General features: G+C 44.2%; 1 long non-coding RNA gene and 1 pseudogene across 1 annotated transcript; one reads left to right on the plus strand and one right to left on the minus strand.

Moving 5' to 3' along the window:
- Positions 1-3408: 3408 nt before the first annotated feature.
- On the minus strand, positions 3409-16369 carry LOC139314127 (glutathione S-transferase 2-like; annotated as a pseudogene).
- LOC139314128 (uncharacterized) lies at positions 4742-11802 on the plus strand. Its single transcript, XR_011600175.1, has 3 exons — positions 4742-4873; positions 10580-10841; positions 11560-11802. It is a non-coding gene; the product is annotated as an uncharacterized lncRNA (long non-coding RNA).
- Positions 16370-19613: the final 3244 nt, after the last annotated feature.

Consider the following 19613-nt stretch of genomic DNA (forward strand, 5'->3'; position numbering starts at 1 on the left):
CGCTCCCTTTCGCAACCCCGGAGATCCCCAGATCTCTGCTTTTATACTCAAGCGGAGGAACGGCCCAATGAGGAGGATGTGGCAAAGCGCTGGTGGGAAAGCCTTCCCCGAGGTGCGGACAATCAGGTGGCGGGTTATCTGTCCCGCCCCTTACTCGCCAAACCCGATTTCTCTTCCGAACCGTCAACCAGCTTCAAAGAAGCCCCTCTCTTCACGTCACCTACGCCGGACCCACTTCGTTCGAGCCTAAGAGACGCCTCTCGACGCCTTACCGGTTCGTTTCCGAAATTTTTAGCTCTGGGCTTCTCCTGATAATCGATTATCCCTATAAAGAAAAATAACTTGAGGTGTAATCGAAAGAAAGAGTCGGGAGTACTGGGGGGGGGGGGTCGGTGGGGGGGAAGCCTATGTGAATGAAGTCTCTAGGGGTTTTTTTAACCATCCCCCATCACCACTACAAGAGAGTACTAGTAGTGGCTTAATTTGCACAAGGAAAACACTTTCAAGAAGATAACCGTCTTTATGAAAGAACCTGAAATTATGCAGGCAAACATCCTCTCCAAGAAAAATCTTTGTTATTAACCAGCAATATCATTGCACACTGTAAGAATCTGAACTTGAGTCTTGGGGTGGGGGGGAGGAAATGTTTTGTTAAGAGTGACAGCCCTCCTGCGCGAGCTGCATTGGCTTCCGGTGGTCTTTCGGGTGCGCTTCAAGGTGTTGGTCACCACCTTTAAAACGCTCCATGGTTTAGGGCCTGGGTACTTACGGGACCGCCTTCTGCCACCGATAGCCTCCCACTGGCCTGTATGCTCCCACAGAGAGGGACTCCTCAGGGTGCCGTTGGCCAGAAAATGTCGGCTGGCGACCCCCAGGGGGGGGGCCTTCTCTGTGGCAGCACCTGCCCTCTGGAACGACCTGCCCCCGTAGATACGCAAGATACCAGATCTCCGTGCTTTTCGCCGTGCCCTTAAAACTTTTTTATTTCATCAAGCTGGGCTGGCGTAACCCCCCCTTAGATATTTTTAGATATTTTTAATTGTAAATTGATTTTAGTTGGGGTGTTTTAAATTTATTGGGCCAAAATTTGTTTAATTCTTTTAAAAATTTTAAATTTTGTATGTGATGTTTTTATTCTTGGCTGTTTACTGCCCTGAGTCCAGTAGGAGAAGGGCAGTATAAAAATTTAATAAAATAAAATAAATAAATAAATAAATATACATATGATAGGCACATGTATGTGTATGTGTATAACATACACACGCATACACACCTGTGTATGTGTGTGTGTATGTATATGTATATGCAATGAAATAAATAAGTAAAATTAATAATAGAAAAATATTTAAATGGAACAATAAAATGTGTCAGATCAGATGTCATGGATTCTCTGTTGGTCACACATATCTGTTCTCCAGAAATTGAGTATAACTTGAACTTCCTGGCATTAAATCCAAATATTCAGGTTTCTGTTTCTTTCCTGTTTAAAAAAAATGAAATTTACATACTGACTGGTTTCCAGAAAGTTGTTATGAAATTTTAACCTTCCTATTTCTAGGCCTCTTCATTTCCTTCCTGCTCTCTTCCCTCTGCTTAATAACTTGAGACAACTATCACCTGGATGACTCAGAATCTCCACAGACATCTACTTTTCTCTCACCTTCCTACCCCCAGAAATAGAGGGTTGATCAATTGGGCAATTTGCCCATTCACCCCAAAATTTCCCCCAACCTAATCTTCAGATCATCTGTTACAGTCTGATACCATTTTGATAGGAAGGGAAGGGAGACAGAAGAGAGAAGGAAAACACAACCCCAAATCTGGACTGGAGCACAACTTTGCAAGGCTATTTGGAAATCTCTGAACTGCTTCTCCATCATGACCATCCTGGCCATCTCATTATCTGTGGCAAATCAATCTTCTGCAAAAATAAGTATCTGTTTTTGGGCAATCATTTAAAGGAAATCATTTTCATCTTAAGGCAACACTGAACTCAAAAACATTCATACGTTTTGTCTGCCTGGGGAACCTTCAGCGCATGCCAAAGGGGCTTCAGGATGAATATGCTGCAGCAGCTACTTTGCATGCCGCAGCTGCTATTTGCTCAGCTCTGGCACATGCTGGGCAGCCTTCAGAATGGGAATCTCCCGTTAGCGCCCCCTGCTGTAGCTGCTCACTTTCAGAGGCCTTCCAGGGCGGATGGCTTCTTCAGTTGCTGCAGGAGAAACTGATATGCCCAATCTTGAAGCTCTTTGGATAGCAGGGTAGAAGAGGGCTGGCAATTGGAGGCCATGCATCAATAGGCAGTGGAGCCCCTCTTCCCTCTTGTTCTGACGCTTCAACCCATCTAGCAAATCCAATTCTTTTCTTCTTATCTCTCAGTAGAACAAAGACAGGGTGGGATTGATGCTACTTTGTCAATATGCCCTTTCTCTTGTCCGACCTGCCTAGTTTTTTTGCTTTCCTTTCTGCACAGAGAGAAGAGGACCTTTTTCCTTTGTTGCAAGAACTAGGGCAGCTGGCAGGGTGGGGTGGGGTGGGGTGGGGTGGGGACAGTGGTAGGATTCAGCCAGTTCGCACCACTTCGGGAGAACCGGTTGTTAAATTTCTGAGCAGTTTGGCGAACTGGTTGTTGGAAGAAATTATTAGGGCAGAAAACCGGTTGTTAAATTAGTTGAATCCCACCACTGGGTGGGGAGTGAGGCTTGTTCTTTTTCTCAGTGCTTCTGATTTAATAAGTGAAGACAGATGGCTTTTATTAAACTGTAGAGGCTGGGAAATCAAAACTAGTAGTATGAAAGATTAGTCTAGAGAAAAGAAGGACTCCGGGGACTTGATAGCAGTATTCCAGTATTTGAGGGGCTGCCACAAAGAGGAGAGACTCAGCTTGTTTTCCAAAGCACCAGAGGGCAGGACAAGAGACAATGGATGGAAACTGACCAAGGAGAGAAGCAACCTAGAATTAAGGCAAAACTTCCTAGCAGTGAGAACAATTAACCAGTGAAATGGCTTGCCTCCAGAAGTTGTGAGCGCTCCAACACTGGAGGTTTTTAAGACTGGACAGTCACTTGTCTGAAACGGTATAGGGTCTCCTACTTGAGCAGGGGGTTGGACTAGATGACCTCCAAGGTCCCTTCCACCTCTATTCTGATTGAAAGTGCTCCTCATGAGCTTGATCTGCCTTTTCCCTATTACAGGAAGCCGAGTCTCAGGAAAAAGACATGGAGTAACATAGTTGGTTACCTAAGCACCATTTATTAAGGAACTTTTCTATTCATGTTATAAAAAGCAACCACTTTTTGCTGCAACATTGGAGCCCAAATTTAAAGTGGGGAAACAGACCAAGGAGAGATTAAGAAACAGATTTTTTTTTTAAATTTCTTATATTCTTTATTAGGTGAACACGTGCCTTAGAATCATAATCGAGTTTGGAAATATGGAGGACTAATGAAGATCCCTCCTTCATATGGCAGTTCCAGTTGTTACCCTCCTGAAACTTGTGGTCTCTTCTAGATTTTGTTGCCACCCCACATGGCAAAACTCAAATAGATGGGACTTCTGATGCAGCGACTTGATTCCAGGTAGGGAGCAATCATCTCTAAGGCCTACCGAGAAAGCCAAAAAAAGGATATTTGTCATTGCCTAGTGTTGTCATTACACAGCACAATAGCCTAAGCCAGAACAAAACCACACGTTTCTGTTTAGTATCTGAAAAGCTATATTTATCTTGCTTTCAATTGGCAACGTGTTTGCAATATGGGAGATATAACTTTAGAAAACACAAATTGATCAGGTCCTTTGCCACTATTTCATCCATTATGGAAGGTGTCTTCTATCTTGGCAACTTTTGTGACTTGTGGACTTCAACTCCCAGAATTCCTCAGCCAGCCATGGTATGTCAAATCTTTTTGAGAACTGAAACGTCTTCAAGGAAAAACCAGAAAGTCCAGTTGCCTCTTGAAAAAGCACCTTTGGGACAATCTCTAAAAGTAAAAGCAGGTGGTGGTTGTGGCCAGGAGGGTCTTTGCGCAACTGTGGGTTGTGCACCAGTTACGCCCTTTCCCGGACCAACAATCCCTACCCACAGTCACTCATGAGCTAGTCACTTCCAGTCTTGACTATTGCAACACACTCTACATGGGGCTGCCCTTGAAGAGCATCCAGTTGCTGCAAAATGCAGTGGCCTGCATGGTTTTGTGCAGACCTCGGTGTACACATGTATTGCCTCTCCTGCGGGAGCTGCATTGGCTGCCGATTTGCTTCCGGGTGCAATTCAACGTGCTGGTTGTCACCTTTAAAGCCCTTCATGTCTTGGGACCAGGTTATCTGAGGGACTGTCTCTTGCCGGTCACATCTACTTGACCCACACCTGGTGGGACCCAGAAGGACCTTCTCCATGGTGGCTCCCTCTCATTCCCACAGAGATTAGAATAGCCCCCACTCTAATACTCTTCCAGAGGGCGCTGAAGACCTGGTTCTACCAGCGGGTCTGGGGAACCAAAGCAGGATGGAGCCCATTAAATGGCTCGTGTGATCTGCTGTCGCAGGGGTGGGGGTGATTTTATTATATTAATTTATTTCTTTTTATTAATTTTATTGTTTTAAATGAGGTTTTATATTCTGTAAGACACCTTGAGTCGCCATGGGCAAATAGGCGGCAATATAAATTCAATCAATCAATCAATCAATAAATGTTGAATCAAGTTTGACTGTCACACAATCATGCCCTTTTCTTAGCAACAGCAAAGAAATGTTTTTTGATGCCGCCTTTGGAATGTTTTCACTTCCGTTTAACCTACAACCTTGAGATTGCCTGAAGCTGGCTGGAGATCCCTCATCCATAGTCCCATTTCAGCTTAGCTCCTGAGTCCAGGTGAGAGTGACCAGATGCTGTTGCCTGCTGAGACCTTAAGAACCTCAGTGAAGTTATCAACTCCTGGGAAAGGTCTTGGAAACTGTTGGTTCTGTCATTGCTGCAGGAGTTGACCATTTGCAGAAGAAATTAAAGCTGGCAAAGTTTTCAGTACTTTTTAATGCAACTTACAAAAATGTCATCAGAACCGAACGAAAATGAAGCAGAAAAACAGAGTTCTATTTACATGCACATTTCAGTACAAAGAGAGGACATGCTCAGCACATTTATTCATTTGCCTCATATCTTCTGAATAATTTTAAGACCTATTTATTTATTTTATTTGTCAAGAATGTATTAGGTAATATATATAAGCATGGATTGGATACATATGTTATCCCTCCCTTTTGAACATCTTCTCTCCCTCGGGTTTAATATCATCATGCCTCTATGGTCTGGCTCCTTTTTCATCTTGAGCCCCAAGCTGGAGGGTGTCTGGGCAATTGTCATGCGGGAGCTGAGGGAGTTGCTGCCTTTCACCAACGGAGGAATAGACCATTTAACTTTCCTAAGCCCTTTCCATCTGGGCTAGCCACCGTGAGAGGGTGGCTTGGATTCTTACCTCCAATCTTGATGAAATGACACGGGACTCCTCCCACTGCAGTGAGAGGGCAGCGGAGTCCAGCCACCAGCTTTGAGATCCATCTTGCTCCAACACCTTAGACTATTTATCAAACTCCTGACCAGACTTTTTACCTCTCATCTATGTATGGCTTATACCACGACAGACCTGCTTGCGCTGCGAGATGCCCCCCTCTCGCGGCGATGGCCTTCCACGTTATCAAAGGCCTACCTTAAGGACGGGCTTTGGAGCCCTGAGAGGTGGCATGTTTCAAAGTGGGGATTAAGGGGTTTTTTAACTAGGGTTTTTAATAATTTTTTAAGGGGAACCGGGAGGACGACCAAAGGGGATGGGGGGGGTAATCCACCAAGGTCAGAGCCTTGCCCGGCACGGGGTAACGGTTTGGAGGACATTGGACGAGGGAATGGGGAGGGGGCGGAGGGAAATACCATCTGCACGGTGGTTGGGAGGGGCAGATATGGCGGGAGCAGGGGGCCACATCATGTGTTGGGGACGCGCACTTGCTGTCTGAGAGCAATTGCGCGCCCCGGCCCCCAAGGCTCCCCTCGGATACTAGGTGGCTTAGATACTCAGGACCTGGGCCTGCGGTTGATGCTGTGCAACGCTAAGTCTGTGGTAAATAAGGCCCCCCTCATTCACGATCTTATCCAGGAGGGGGGAGCGGACCTAGCAGGTATTACGGAGACCTGGTTGGGACCGGAGGGAGGTGTCCCTCTGGTCGAGATGTGCCCACCAGGTTTCAGAGCATACCATCAACCGAGAGCCCAGGGGAGGGGAGGGGGGGTGGCGGTTATTATTAAAGAAGGTCTTGGTTCGAGGGAGACCACTGTGCCTCAGATTGCCGGATGTGAGTCCCTCTTCGTGAGATGGGGTCATGGGGTTCAGATGGGCTTGCTGCTTGCGTACCTGGCTCCCTGCCGCGTGGCAGCAGCCCTGCCTGAGCTATTCGACGTGATAGCTGCGGTGGCAGTTGATACACCCAGGCTTATGGTCATGGGTGATTTCAACTTGCCATCTGTTGGTGAAACGTCTGGGATGGCTCGGGAGTTCATGGCTTCCATGACGGCCATGGAGCTGACCCAGTTAGTTCATGGCCCCACTCACGGGGGGGGGGACACACTCTAGACTTGATTTTTGTCTCTGGCCAGTGGTTGAGTGATCTTGTTATAGGGGATATAGATATAGAACCCTTGTCATGGTCAGATCACTCACTCCTTCGTCTGGACCTTCGTACCGCTACACCCCACCGCAGGGAGGCGGACCCAATTAGATGGGACCGCCCCAGGCGCCTGATGGATCCTGATAGGTTCCAGACGGAGCCTGGGCCAATTCCTGATGATCTGGCACACGACTCGGCCGAGGACCTAGTAGCTGCCTGGGACCGGGCGGCTGGTGGGGCCTTGGATCGAGTCGTGCCTTTGTGGCCTCTGACCTTGTGTCGATCCCTCGCGGCTCCTTGGTTCACCGAGGAGCTGAGGGAGATGAAACGCCGGAAAAGACGCCTAGAGAGCGGTTGGAGGGCCAGTCGCGCTGAATCTGACCGAACACTGGTAAGGTCGCATATTAAGACCTACCTAGTGGCGATAAAGACGGCAAAGTTTAATTACTTTTCCGCCTCTATTGCGTCATCAGGGAATCGTCCGGCTGCCCTGTTCAGGGTAACCTGCTCCCTGCTCCACCTGGGAGCGCGGGAGGATCCCTTGGAAGGCAGGGCGGAGGATTTCGGACAATACCTGCATGACAAAATCACTCAGATCCGGGGGGACTTGGACTCTGACTGGGTAGATCAGGGCAGGGTGACGAGGAATAGTCTTGAGAATGTTATCTGGGAGGAGTTTGATGCTGTGACTCCCGATGATGTGGACAGGATTTTTGGGGAGACTTAGTGCGGCCACATGTTTACTGGACCCGTGTCCCTCCTGGTTGGTACTGGCCTCCCGGGAGGTTACACGAGGCTGGCTCCAGGGTGTTATCAACGCTTCGTTGAGTGAGGGTTACTTCCCCGCGGCCTTGAAAGAGGCGGTGGTGAGGCCTCTCCTCAAGAAGCCGTCCCTGGATCCGGCAATATTGGCCAACTACCATCCTGTCTCCAACCTTTGCTTTCTGGCGAAGGTTGTTGAGAGTGTGGTCGTGCGACAGTTCCTGCAATTCCTGGAGGAAACATCCTATCTGAATCCGTTCCAGTCTGGTTTCAGGCCTGGGCACAGCACGGAAACGGCATTGGTCGCGTTGGCTGATGATCTCTGGAGGGCTCGGGACAGGGGTTGCTCCTCTGTTCTGGTCCTGTTAGACCTCTCAGCGGCTTTTGATACCATCGACCATGGTATCATGCTGCACCGGTTGGAAGAGTTGGGGATGGGGGGCACCGTGTTACGGTGGTTCTCCTCCTTTCTCTCCAACCGGTCGCAGTTCGTGTTGGCAGGGGGGCAGAGGTCAACCTCGAGGCCTCTTATATGTGGAGTGCCTCAGGGGTCGGTCCTCTCGCCCCTCCTGTTCAATATTTATGTGAAGCCGCTGGGCGAGATCATCCGTGGCTTTGGGGTGAGATACCATCAGTACGCTGATGATACTCAGCTGTACATCTCCACCCCAGGCCACCCCAACGATGCCCTTGAAGTGATGTCCCAGTGCCTGGAGGCTGTACGGATCTGGATGGGGAGGAACAGGCTCAGGCTCAACCCTTCCAAGACTGAGTGGCTGTGGTTCCCGGCATCCCGATATGGTCAGTTGACTCCATCACTGACTATTGGGGGCGAGTCTTTGGCCCCCACAGAGAGGGCTCGCAATCTGGGAGTCCTCCTGGATACGCAGCTGTCCTTGGAGGAACATCTGACGGCTGTAACCAGGGGGACCTTTTATCAGGTTCGCCTGATCCGCCAGTTGCGGCCCTTTCTTGATCGGGATTCCTTGTGCACAGTCACTCATGCCCTCGTAACCTCTCGCCTTGATTACTGCAATGCTCTCTACATGGGGCTCCCCTTGAAGAGCACCCGGAGGCTCCAACTGGTCCAGAACGCAGCAGCGCGGGTAGTGACGGGAGCAGCGTGGCGCTCCCATGTAACACCGCTCCTGCGTGAACTGCACTGGCTCCCGGTGGTCTTCCGGGTGCGCTTCAAGGTGTTGGTTATCACCTTTAAAGCGCTCCATGGCATAGGGCCTAGCTATCTTCGAGACCGCCTACTGCCACCGACGACCTCCCACCGACCCGTGCGCTCCCACAGAGAGGGCCTCCTCGGGGTGCCATCAGCCAAACAATGCAGGCTGGTGACCCCCAGGGGGAGGGCCTTCTCTGTGGGGGCACCCACCCTCTGGAATCAGTTGCCCCCTGAGATAAGGAGAATCCATGACCTCAGTGCCTTCCGCCGTGCCCTTAAAACTTTCTTTTTTCAACAAGCCGGGCTGGCTTAATTTCTTTTTAAGGGTTTTAATTGTTTTGTTTTGTTTATCGTTTTAATTAATGGGGCCAAATCTACATATATTTTTTAACTGTGTTTTAATATTTGTATTTGATGTTTTTATTTGGCTGTTCACCGCCCTGAGTCCTCAGGGAGAAGGGCAGTATACAAATTCAAAAATAAAATAAAAAATAAAATAAAATAAATATAATTGTATATATGTATATTGGAAACATTAGGACAGGGATGGTAGGCACGCTGGTGCTCTTATGCACGTCTCTTAGATCCTTCTAAAACTAGAGACTACTGAATCGGTTTTTATTATTTCTCTATACTCTTTTATATTCCGGATATAGTTTTTGCTAAAAAATGAAATAGAAATGCCTTCCAATATTCTTGCCCCAATTCTCCAATGCATTGTTGGAGAAGATGCTGAGACTCTAGAAAGAGTGCAGAGAAGAGCAACAAAGATGACTAGGGGATTGGAGGCTAAAACATATGAAGAACAATTGCAGGAGTTGGGTATGTCTAGTTTAATGAAAAGAAGGACTAGGGGTGACATGATAGCAGTGTTCCAATATCTCATAGGTTGCCACGCAAAAGTGGCAGTCAACCTAATCTCCAGAACACCTGAGGGTAGGATAAGAAGCAATGGATGGAAACTAATCAAGGAGAGAAGCAACCTAGAACTAAGGAGAAATTTCCTGACAGTTAAAACAATTAATCGGTGGAACAACTTTCCTCCAGAAGCTGTGAATGCTTCAACACGGGAAATTTTTAAGAAGAGATTGGACAACCGTTTGTCTGAAATGATATAGGGTTTCCTGCCTGAATGGGAGGTTGGACTAGAAGACCTCTGTTATTCTCTGTTATTCTATTAAGTAGCAATCTTTGAAACAACTTTGTATAGGATAAATTATCTACCAAGGATTTTTAAGATTATGTTGTGTGTGACATTTCTGTAAGGTCAGAAAGCAATTACAGTTACTGAGTATGGAAATTAGAGAGCTGGGGGGGATTGTAAATTGCTCCATTTTTCTATAGATCCCAATAAATATTCCCAGTTTCTCCCCTTAAACTGCTGCATGCTGACTTTGCTGCCAAGATCCTGGTTTATGTGCCATTTGAGCACTATTAGATTCACACCTTGGCTTTATTGGGATGAAAATCATATTCACTTTACTACTGCAAACTTTCAGTAATTGTTGGTAGAGATTCATGTATAAAGCAGAATGCATTTCACCTCAAAGCGATGAAGGAACTCCTTCAGATTTGGGAACTGATCCAAGCATTTTGGGTCCAGCATTTGTTGTACATCTAACGCATCATAACCAATGAAATCTACGTAGGTGAGCTAGAAAAATTAACAGTGGGAAAATATTTTTCAATGGAAGAATAAAATGTGCCAAATAGCATAGTTTGATGTAAATTGCCTAGAACATAAATACCTTTCTGTCTGCAAACCACTGCCTGTCCCCCAGAAATTGAGAGAACTGCTTGAGTTTCCCAGGTAGTAATTCCAAATAGTCAGGCTTTAGTTTTTCCTGCAAAAAGAGACGATTATGTACAGGCTGGATTCTAGCCAAATCTTTGTGAAACTTTGAACTTAGCAATTTCCCTTTTTTGTTGTTGTTCTTTTCCCTTGGCTTAATCACTAATGCAGAACTTTTCTCTCTCCGTCCTACCCAGGAATAGAGGATCAAATTAATCTATCCGTTCATCCCAAAACAAGCCCAAACTCATCTTCAGACATCTTTTACAGTCCGATACAGTGGTGGTATTCAGCTGGTTCTACCTGGCTCAGGCGAACCGGTAGCGGCAGTTGTGGGAGGCTCCGGCCATCCACCTGGACATCATCACGTCCCATTTATGACAATCTGTGCATGCACGGAAGGCCCTGTTTATGCGCAGAGGTGGCACGCATGCTCACATTTTTGAACCGGTAGCGAAGGTAAGTGAATACTACCCCTGGTCTGATAGCATTTTGAAGGAAGACAGAAAGCACAACACTCACAAAATCTGGACTGTAACACAATTTTGTAAAGCCCATACGGAAATCCATGAGGTGGTTCTCAAGCATGTCCATCCTGATCGTTTCTTCTTCAGTCTCACCACCTGTGGCAACACAAGGTCCTACAAAACTAAGAATCTGCGAGAATTTGAAGAAAATCATTTTTAAAGCAACACCAAAGAGGAGTCTGAACCACTTACACATCTTGTGCTTGCGTGCAATGTATCGCAGGATGGCGTTGCTTTGGGAAATTTTTCTGTCACCATCAATAAGATAGGGGAGCTAGGGAGAAAGGAAAAGAAGAAGAGTAAAGATGCAAAGATATTATGAATTATTACATTGTCCAAACATGTCACTTGAACAATTCTTAAATTCTAGGAATGAACCAAGAGGAGAATTTTCTGAGAGTGGCTTGAATTCATGATTTTATGACCACACATTGCATAGGATATAACACTTTTGCACAGTGTTGTCAGTGGCCAGAATAATAATTTTTGGGTTCTGCCGAGATTAAACTGAAATATCCAATTATTTCTCATATTCTTATTCATTCTGTTCTCCTGAGACATTCTTTTTGCATATAGCATTCTCAATTCCCCCCCCCCAGTCCTTTCATCTTTTTCGATACATAATTTGAGTATCCCCTCTCAACCCACAGGAATGTACCGCTATCTAGTCCACAACTGCTACATACATTTGGGAAGTCCAAGCCCAGCTTCTTCTTCACACTTGTCCATTCAGTCGTATCCATAGTAGGAACTGTAAGCAGATACAGGTATGGTTAATGCAAGTCCATTTAAACAGATTGGGCAAAATGAAGGTTTTGTGGTTGCAACAACAGCAGAAATATGACACATTGTTTTGACATCTCTACAGCAAAACATAATTATGGCAGATCCCAACAAAAGTCATTCTCATTTCAGGTTGATTTGTCAAGTCCTAATTCCATTGTTACATCTCTCACATTGCTCTGTCTCCTCTCCACAAAAGCCATTCTGTGAGAAAAAGGCCAAAAATCAATTGTTCATTTTTTTGGGGTGTGTAGCACTGACCTTTCCATCCAGCACATTGAATTCCTGGACATCCCAGCAGCTCTGGAACTGCAGAGAGGGCCTGTCCTGATTGCAGTTGGTCTTTCCATTCCATGCTGGGAATGGAATGCTTCCCATTTCTATTGAATCAGAGGTTAAGGCTGAAGCTGGCTAATCTGAAATAGTATTCCTAGCGTTGTCTTGAACACAGAATTGCTCCCTTGCTGACAAACTTGAAGTCCTCGTTTTACAGCAGATGAGACTTAGGTCCTCTCCACCCCGACTAATTAAAGCTGGATAAAGCTTTGTTCTACTGCCTTTTGTAGTTTCATGGCACACAAATTCAACTATTAGGATATTTCCAATATGGAAATACGATGAATGACCCACTGCTTTTACATCTGACATACATTGCAGTTTATACATGATTCCCTATTTTATTTGATAGCAGTGTTCCAATATTTAAGGGGTTGCCACAAACAAGAGGGAGTTAGTCCATTCTCCAAAGCACCTGAGGTCAGGACAAGAAGCAATGGATGGAAACTAATCAAGGAGAGAAGCAACCTAGAACTAAGGAGAAATTTCCTGACAATTAGAACAATTAATCAGTGGAGCAAGTTGCCTCCAGACGTTGTGAATGCTCCAACACTGGAGGTTTTTAAGAAGAGATTGGACAACTGTTTGTCTGAAATGGTACAGGGTTTCCTGCCTGAGCAGGAGGTTGGACTAGAAGACCTCCAAGGTCCTTTCCAACTTTGTTATTCTGTATTCTGTAGTGAGAAAAAAAAAACATTTTTGTTCCCAATCTATACTCACCAATGCCAAGCATTCCAACGTTTGATTTCAGTTCCTTGTTTTCCACTAGGGTAAGATACATTATGTTTATATTTAAATAACAGTCATCAGCATTTAGATATGCACATTAAGATACAATTGTATACTTATCAATATATATGTATTTGTATTATATATGCTATTTTGCAAATATTGAATAGACAGCTTAAACAATATAAGTTGTTTAGTTGGCACTAAATGTACTTTTTGCATGCCTCTAAATACTATTATTTCACCCATTGTTTGTCCAGGACACAATTTCTTTCTAAAAATGAAACAAGCCCCCTCCCACAACTACTCCAACAATGGTCATTATTATTTATACAGTTTCCCAGGAAGATGCCTTTACAAATAATACCTAACCAAGTGATTATGGTATCCCAAGTTGTCAACTTTGCTTGAAACTAAAAACCTCATTCTGCATTCATTTCACCTTCTTGGGCCAATTTGAGGGGTGGGGGCAGGAAAAGTGATCCATTATGAATGGGTCATGATTTTATCGGTGGACCTACTTCATCCACTGTCAGAGAAAATCAGTGCCTGCAAAATTTCTACTGCCCCATTGACAATCCTGGTTCTGTGTCAAGAATATCTCTTCCAAAATGTTGCTAATTATTACCCTGATCAGTGAGTGTACAACTCACGACAAGAAGCTTTTTCTCTGGCTTTGCTGCTATCTCCTTTCAATATGTTCAATCAAGAATATGAATTTCAATTAGCAGAAGGTATCTCTATCAATCTGATCACTGGAGCCAGAATAGCTTGGGTCTGTCTTTGGGATTCAAGCTTCTCTAAACTGGTTTTTTACAGCGTGCAACTCCCAAGAGAGAAATACAGTAAGATAAAGAACCATATAGAAAAGCAGCAGCCACAGCTAACTATCTAGATTCTGTCCAGTAGAAATGAAACTCTGACTTGATCCTGGACAACCAACTTTCTCATTTGAAGTCAGGTGGAACATGATTGAAACTGGCAAATACAGGGAAACTGGCAAATAAGCACAATGTTTCCTTATATTCTTTCCTAAGTGGGATGGAGACTGGTGTATTCTAGTCTCCTGCACCTTATTGAAAACCTGAAGACATGAGAATTTGCAGCAGGAAAAAAGGGGCAAGGACAAAAATGCAAGTTACAAGTCAACATACTTGCATCAGATGTTGGGATGCAAATAATAAGGCCACTAATTGTGATGATGGCACAATCATCATTTTGAGAATAATGTAGATTACTGTACATGCTGCCTCATGGAGAAAAATTGGATAGGAGTTGGTGACAGATATGAAAGGAACTCAGGAAACAAAATGTTAATGGGGAAAGGGCAAAGGCAGGACAGATAATGTGGGTGGAGCCATGGAGGCCTGGGTAGGGATCAGAGAAGAGTGAGTAAGCTCTCCTTGAACCTCCAAACCTCCAACATCTGCATTCACACATACATGTAATCCTCATTTAGCAATTGTTCACAGTTATAACAGTGATGAAAACAGTCCTCGCATTTACAACCTTCACAGGTCTTTAAAGCAAAGGAAAGCTGAAGTAAGATCATAAGAACAATCAAAATTTCCCTTAGCAACCAATTTGCTTAATGACTGACTTGCCGGTCCCAATTGTGGACTGTTTTTACAGTAAAAAGAGTCAACTTTGACTTTGCCTCCCAGGGAATGAATGCCAAAGCTTTACACACCTTGATTTTGTCACTGGGCAGTGTCAAAATAAGGGGAAAATACTGTTTTATACTGATAAGCTAATGATGACTTAAGCCACTTTTGACCTGGGGGTAAGGTGGAAACTTAATGGGAACAAGAAAGGCAATTGATTTGTTTATACGGTGCTTAGGTTCAAGTGAGCATTAAAGCAATCACACCAATTTTAAACAAATATGTAACCAAAGTTTAAGAACAACAAATATTTATAGAGTAGCCATTGGAACAGATTAACAGACATTTTGTTCTTATTCGTGTATCTAAATCAGCAATAGCAAAAAATAGAAATCGTAAATCTTTGGCAAGTTTATTTATGTTACAGATACCAAATAGCTTTTGTTTCTTCAAGCAATTCTAATACTTGAAAATTGGATGCACTGCTTTGGGTGTTTGCTGAATCGTTTAAAATTTGCTAAGTTAAAATCTGCTAAGACATATCCAATATTTGCTCAACATTTCTAAGCCTGGAAAAAGCCAACATGCCAGTTCAGAAAATACTCTGGTGAGCCCAGCATCTTTCTCCCAGAAAGTTAAGTCAAGCCATCTTGAAGTTCAAGACCTCTGTTTAGTTCCTTACCTTTTCCACCGAGAACATACCGTTTCTCTTTATAGGGGGTCTTGGTATACTCTAAGAGCAGTCAAATGGAATGAGCCAACTGCAGGGAAAAGAATATGGTAAATAAGACTAGGTACTCATAGGTACTCATAATTGCCCCTAAGACAGCCTTATAAAAAATTGAAATAGTTCGATTAGTTTCCAGTATTAAGTGAGGAGCAGCATGTGTTGCTTTGCTCTTGTGCTGCTGATAGGTTTCCAACAGACACCTAAATTGCAGTATCCAATCTGGGTCGGTCACCAGAACCAGAGGTTTTTTCTTCCGAACTTTCGGACTGATGCTGGAGCCCATCCAACATGAGTCCGAAAGCTCAGAAAACAAAATCTCTGGTCCTAGTCTGGACCCAGATTGGATCCTGCAACATTATCCTGGGACGTTTATATTCGCCTTCATTAGTGAGACACCTAAATTGACTGCTGTGAGCAGAAGAGAGAGACAGGTAGGTAGGTTGGTTTGGAAACTGACGGCAGGAGCCTCTAACAGCAGCAATTTTCTCTGGTTTAGCTAAGCCAAATGATTGGCCAAAGGAAACAGGCAGGTTTCCTGGTATTCCTCCCATCAAGGTTTCTCATCCTGCCCTCAAAAGGCAGGACTAGAACACTTGGTCTCCTGATTCCTAGGCTGATCTTTAAATCACTAGTGGTAGTCCTCAACTTATGACCACAACTGAGCCCAAAATTTCCATTGCTAAGCGAGACAGTTATGAAATGAATGTTGCCCCATTTTACGACTTTTCTTGCTACAGTGGTTAAGTGAGTCACTGCAGTTGTTAAGTAAGTAACAACCTGCCAGTTGTTTTATATGTTGGTTGCCAAGTGTTCAGTGTTTTGATCACGTGACCTCGGGGATGCTGCAACCCTCGTAAGTCTGGACAACGATCATAAGTCACTTTTTTCCCCAGTGCCCATGAAACTTTGAACGGTCACTACACAAATGGCTGTAAGTCGAGAACTACCTGTACACCAAAACGGTCCCAATCCTCCTACCACCGGTGGTTGAATGAACCCGAAGGGGGCATGCGCGCTGCAAGAGGCCCGTCGCCGCCGGAGCTCTCCGCTTTGTTTTCAGCGATGGCCGAAGCCGTCGAGAAAACGCTTCTTGCCCGCCTGGCTTCGCCCACCCGCCTGCAGCCTCTTGGCCTCCGAAGGCGGAGAGCGCCGAGTCCTGGGCAGGAGCGAGGCCGGTCGGGTCCTGCTGGCCACCCCGCCTCCCTCCACGCGGATTCTTTACCCCTCGGACATTCCAGTAGCCCAGCGTGGCTTCCATCTTCTTGGCTGGGGCCGTCAGACGTGGCAAGCAGAAACGACCCCGCTCCCTTTCGCAACCCCGGAGATCCCCAGATCTCTGCTTTTATACTCAAGCGGAGGAACGGCCCAATGAGGAGGATGTGGCGAGTCCCAACACAGGCAAAGCGCTGGTGGGAAAGCCTTCCCCGAGGTGCGGACAATCAGGTGGCGGGTTATCTGTCCCGCCCCTTACTCGCCAAACCCGATTTCTCTTCCGAACCGTCAACCAGCTTCAAAGAAGCCCCTCTCTTCAGGTCACCTACGCCGGACCCACTTCGTTCGAGCCTAAGAGACGCCTCTCGACGCCTTACCGGTTCGTTTCCCAAATTTTTAGCTCTGGGCTTCTCCTGATAATTGATTATCCCTATAAAGAAAAATAACTTGAGGTGTAAACGAAAGAAACAGTCGGGAGTACTGGAGGGGGGGGGAAGCCTGTGTGAATGAAGTCTCTAGGGGTTTTTTTAACCATCCCCCATCACCACTACAAGAGAGTACTAGTAGTGGCTTAATTTTTTATTTTATTTTATTTATTTTTATATGCTGCCCTTCTCCGGAGACTCAGGTTGGGTTACAAGGCGTTAAGCAATAGCCTTCATACTTTTGTATATTTTATACAAAGTCAGCTTATTGCCCCCACAAACTGGGTCCTCATTTTACCCACCTTAGAAAGGATGGAAGGCTGAGTCGACCTTGAGCCTGGTGAGAATTGAACTCGCAGTAATTGCAGGCAGCTGGATGTTAAATGCTGCCTTAGTAGGAGGCATTAGGCTCCTACGCCACTCAGGCTCCTATTTGCACAAGGAAAACACTTTCCAAGAAGATAACCGTCTTTATGAAAGAACCTGAAATTATGCAGGCAAACATCCTCTCCAAGAAAAATCTTTGTTATTAACCAGCAAAATCATTACACACTGTAAGAATCTGAACTTGAGTCTTGTGGGGGGGGGAGGAAATGTTTGTTAAGAGTGATATAGATATGATAGGCACATGTATGCGTGTGTATAACAGGGGTGAAATGTAAAATGTGTTATTACCGGTTCTGTGGGCGTGGCTTAGTGGGGGGGGTAATGTGACTGGGTGGGCGTGGCCAACTTTTTTTAAAAAAACTTCAAAGCATTTTTTCTGCAAAAAAAAATGCTTTGAAAAGCCTCTGCGGATCAGGCAACTCAGCTGGGATCCTCAGAGGCTTTTCAAGGCATTTTTTTACCACCTCTTTGGCCAAAGAGGTTGCAGGAAAAAAATGCCTTTAAAAGCCTCTCTGAGGATCAGGCAACTCAGCTGGGATCATCAGAGAGGCTTTTCAAAGCATTTTTTTCCGCAACCTCTTTGGCCGAAGAGGTGGTAAAAAAAATGCTTTGAAAAACCTCTGCCGATCAGGCAACACAGCTGGGATCTTCAGAGAGGCTTTTAAAGGCATTTTTTTTCCTACAACCGCTTCCGCCGAAGAGGTTGCAGAAAAAATGCTTTGAAAAGTTTTTTTTAAAAAAAGCCTCTGATGATCGTGTGGCTCAGCTGGGCATGGTGGGGCGGGGGGGACACACAGGGATTTTTGCTATCGGTTCTCCGAATCACCGGCCGCCATCGCTATGAGATCGGTCCGAACCGGGAGCATTTCATCCCTGGTGTATAACATACACATGCACACACACGTGTGTATGTCCGTGTATGTATATGTATATGCAATGAAATAAATAAGTGAAATTAATAATACAAAAATATTTAAATGGAACAATAAAATGTGTCAGATGTCATGGATTCTCTGTTGGTCACACATATCTGTTTTCCAGAAATTGGGAGTATAACTTGAACTCCCTGGCATTAAATCCAAATATTCAGGTTTCTTTTTCTTTCCTGTTTAAAAAAAATGAAATTTACATACTGACTGGTTTCCAGAAAGTTGTTATGAAATCTTAACCTATCTGTTTCTAGGCCTCTTGGTTTCCTTCCTGCTCTCTTCCGTCTTCTTAATAACTTGAGACAACTATGACCTGGATGACTGAGAATCTCCACAGACATCTACTTTTCTCTCACCTTCCTACCCCCAGAAATAGAGAGTTGATCAATTGTGCAATTTACCCATTCACCTCAAAATTTCCCCCAACCTAATCTTCAGATCATCTGTTACAGTCTGATACCATTTTGATAGGGAGGGAAGGGAGACAGACAGAAGAGAGACAGAAAACACAACCCCAGAGGGGTATGGCAAGAGTGAAGGTAAATGGTATATTTACACAAGATATAAATTTGGAAGCAGGGACGAGACAGGGTTGTCCCCTGTCTCCGACCCTATTCTTATTAGCAATGGAAATTTTAACAACTTTGATTGAAGAGGATTCAGAATTAATAGGTTATAAAGGCATCAAAGTTAATTTATATGCAGATGACACTCTTGTCATTTTAAATAATATTACAAATGATATAAAAAGAGTTCAAATACATTTGGAAGAATTTGAAGATATGACTGGTTTGAAAGTAAATTGGGCAAAATCAGAATTATTAATGGAAATTGATAGGGAAAACAAATTAGAAAAACTACAAAATCAATTTGGAATTAGGATAAAGGATAATTTAAGATATTTAGGTATTATACTTTCACTTAAAATTAAAAATTTAAAGAAACTAAATTATGACATAGTAATAAAAGAAATTGAAGAGAAAATTGGGAAATATAAAAAACTAAAGTTATCTTGGTTTGGTAGAGTAGCTATATGTAAAATGATGTTACTTCCTAAATTTAACTTTTTATTCGAGATGCTTCCAATTTTTTTAACTGGGAAGGACATTGAAGTATATCAAAAAAAATTAGATAAATTTTGTAATGGGGATAAAAAATCAAGATTGATTAAGAAAATGTGGTATCAGAACCAAAAACAAGGTGGTTTAGGAATTCCAAAATTATTAAACTATTATAGAGCATTTAATATAAGAACAGTAGTAAAAATTTTAAAAGGAGATGTTGAACTTTGGGGTAGTTTGGAAATGAAGGAAATAAAGAAGTTTGGTTACAAATGGTTTTTGGAAAATTTTAAAGGTAAGGTTAAAATTTGTAATTATTGGTTAAATAGTCTGACTAAAAATTGGGACAGAGTAGCAAAAAAATTAATACCAGACGTATTGTATTTGTAGTGGAATGGAAGGACTAAAAAACATTCCCAGGCCAGTCAGAGACAGCTTTATTGCGCAAGGTTCAGAGCCAGATTTGTACCTGAAGCTTTGAACAAAGAAAGAAGTCTGATACAATGGT

Source organism: Pituophis catenifer, unplaced genomic scaffold (assembly GCF_029215685.1).
Source record: "Pituophis catenifer annectens isolate HBS135680 unplaced genomic scaffold, rPitCat1.0.hap2 SCAF_3, whole genome shotgun sequence".
Taxonomy (NCBI): domain Eukaryota; kingdom Metazoa; phylum Chordata; class Lepidosauria; order Squamata; family Colubridae; genus Pituophis; species Pituophis catenifer.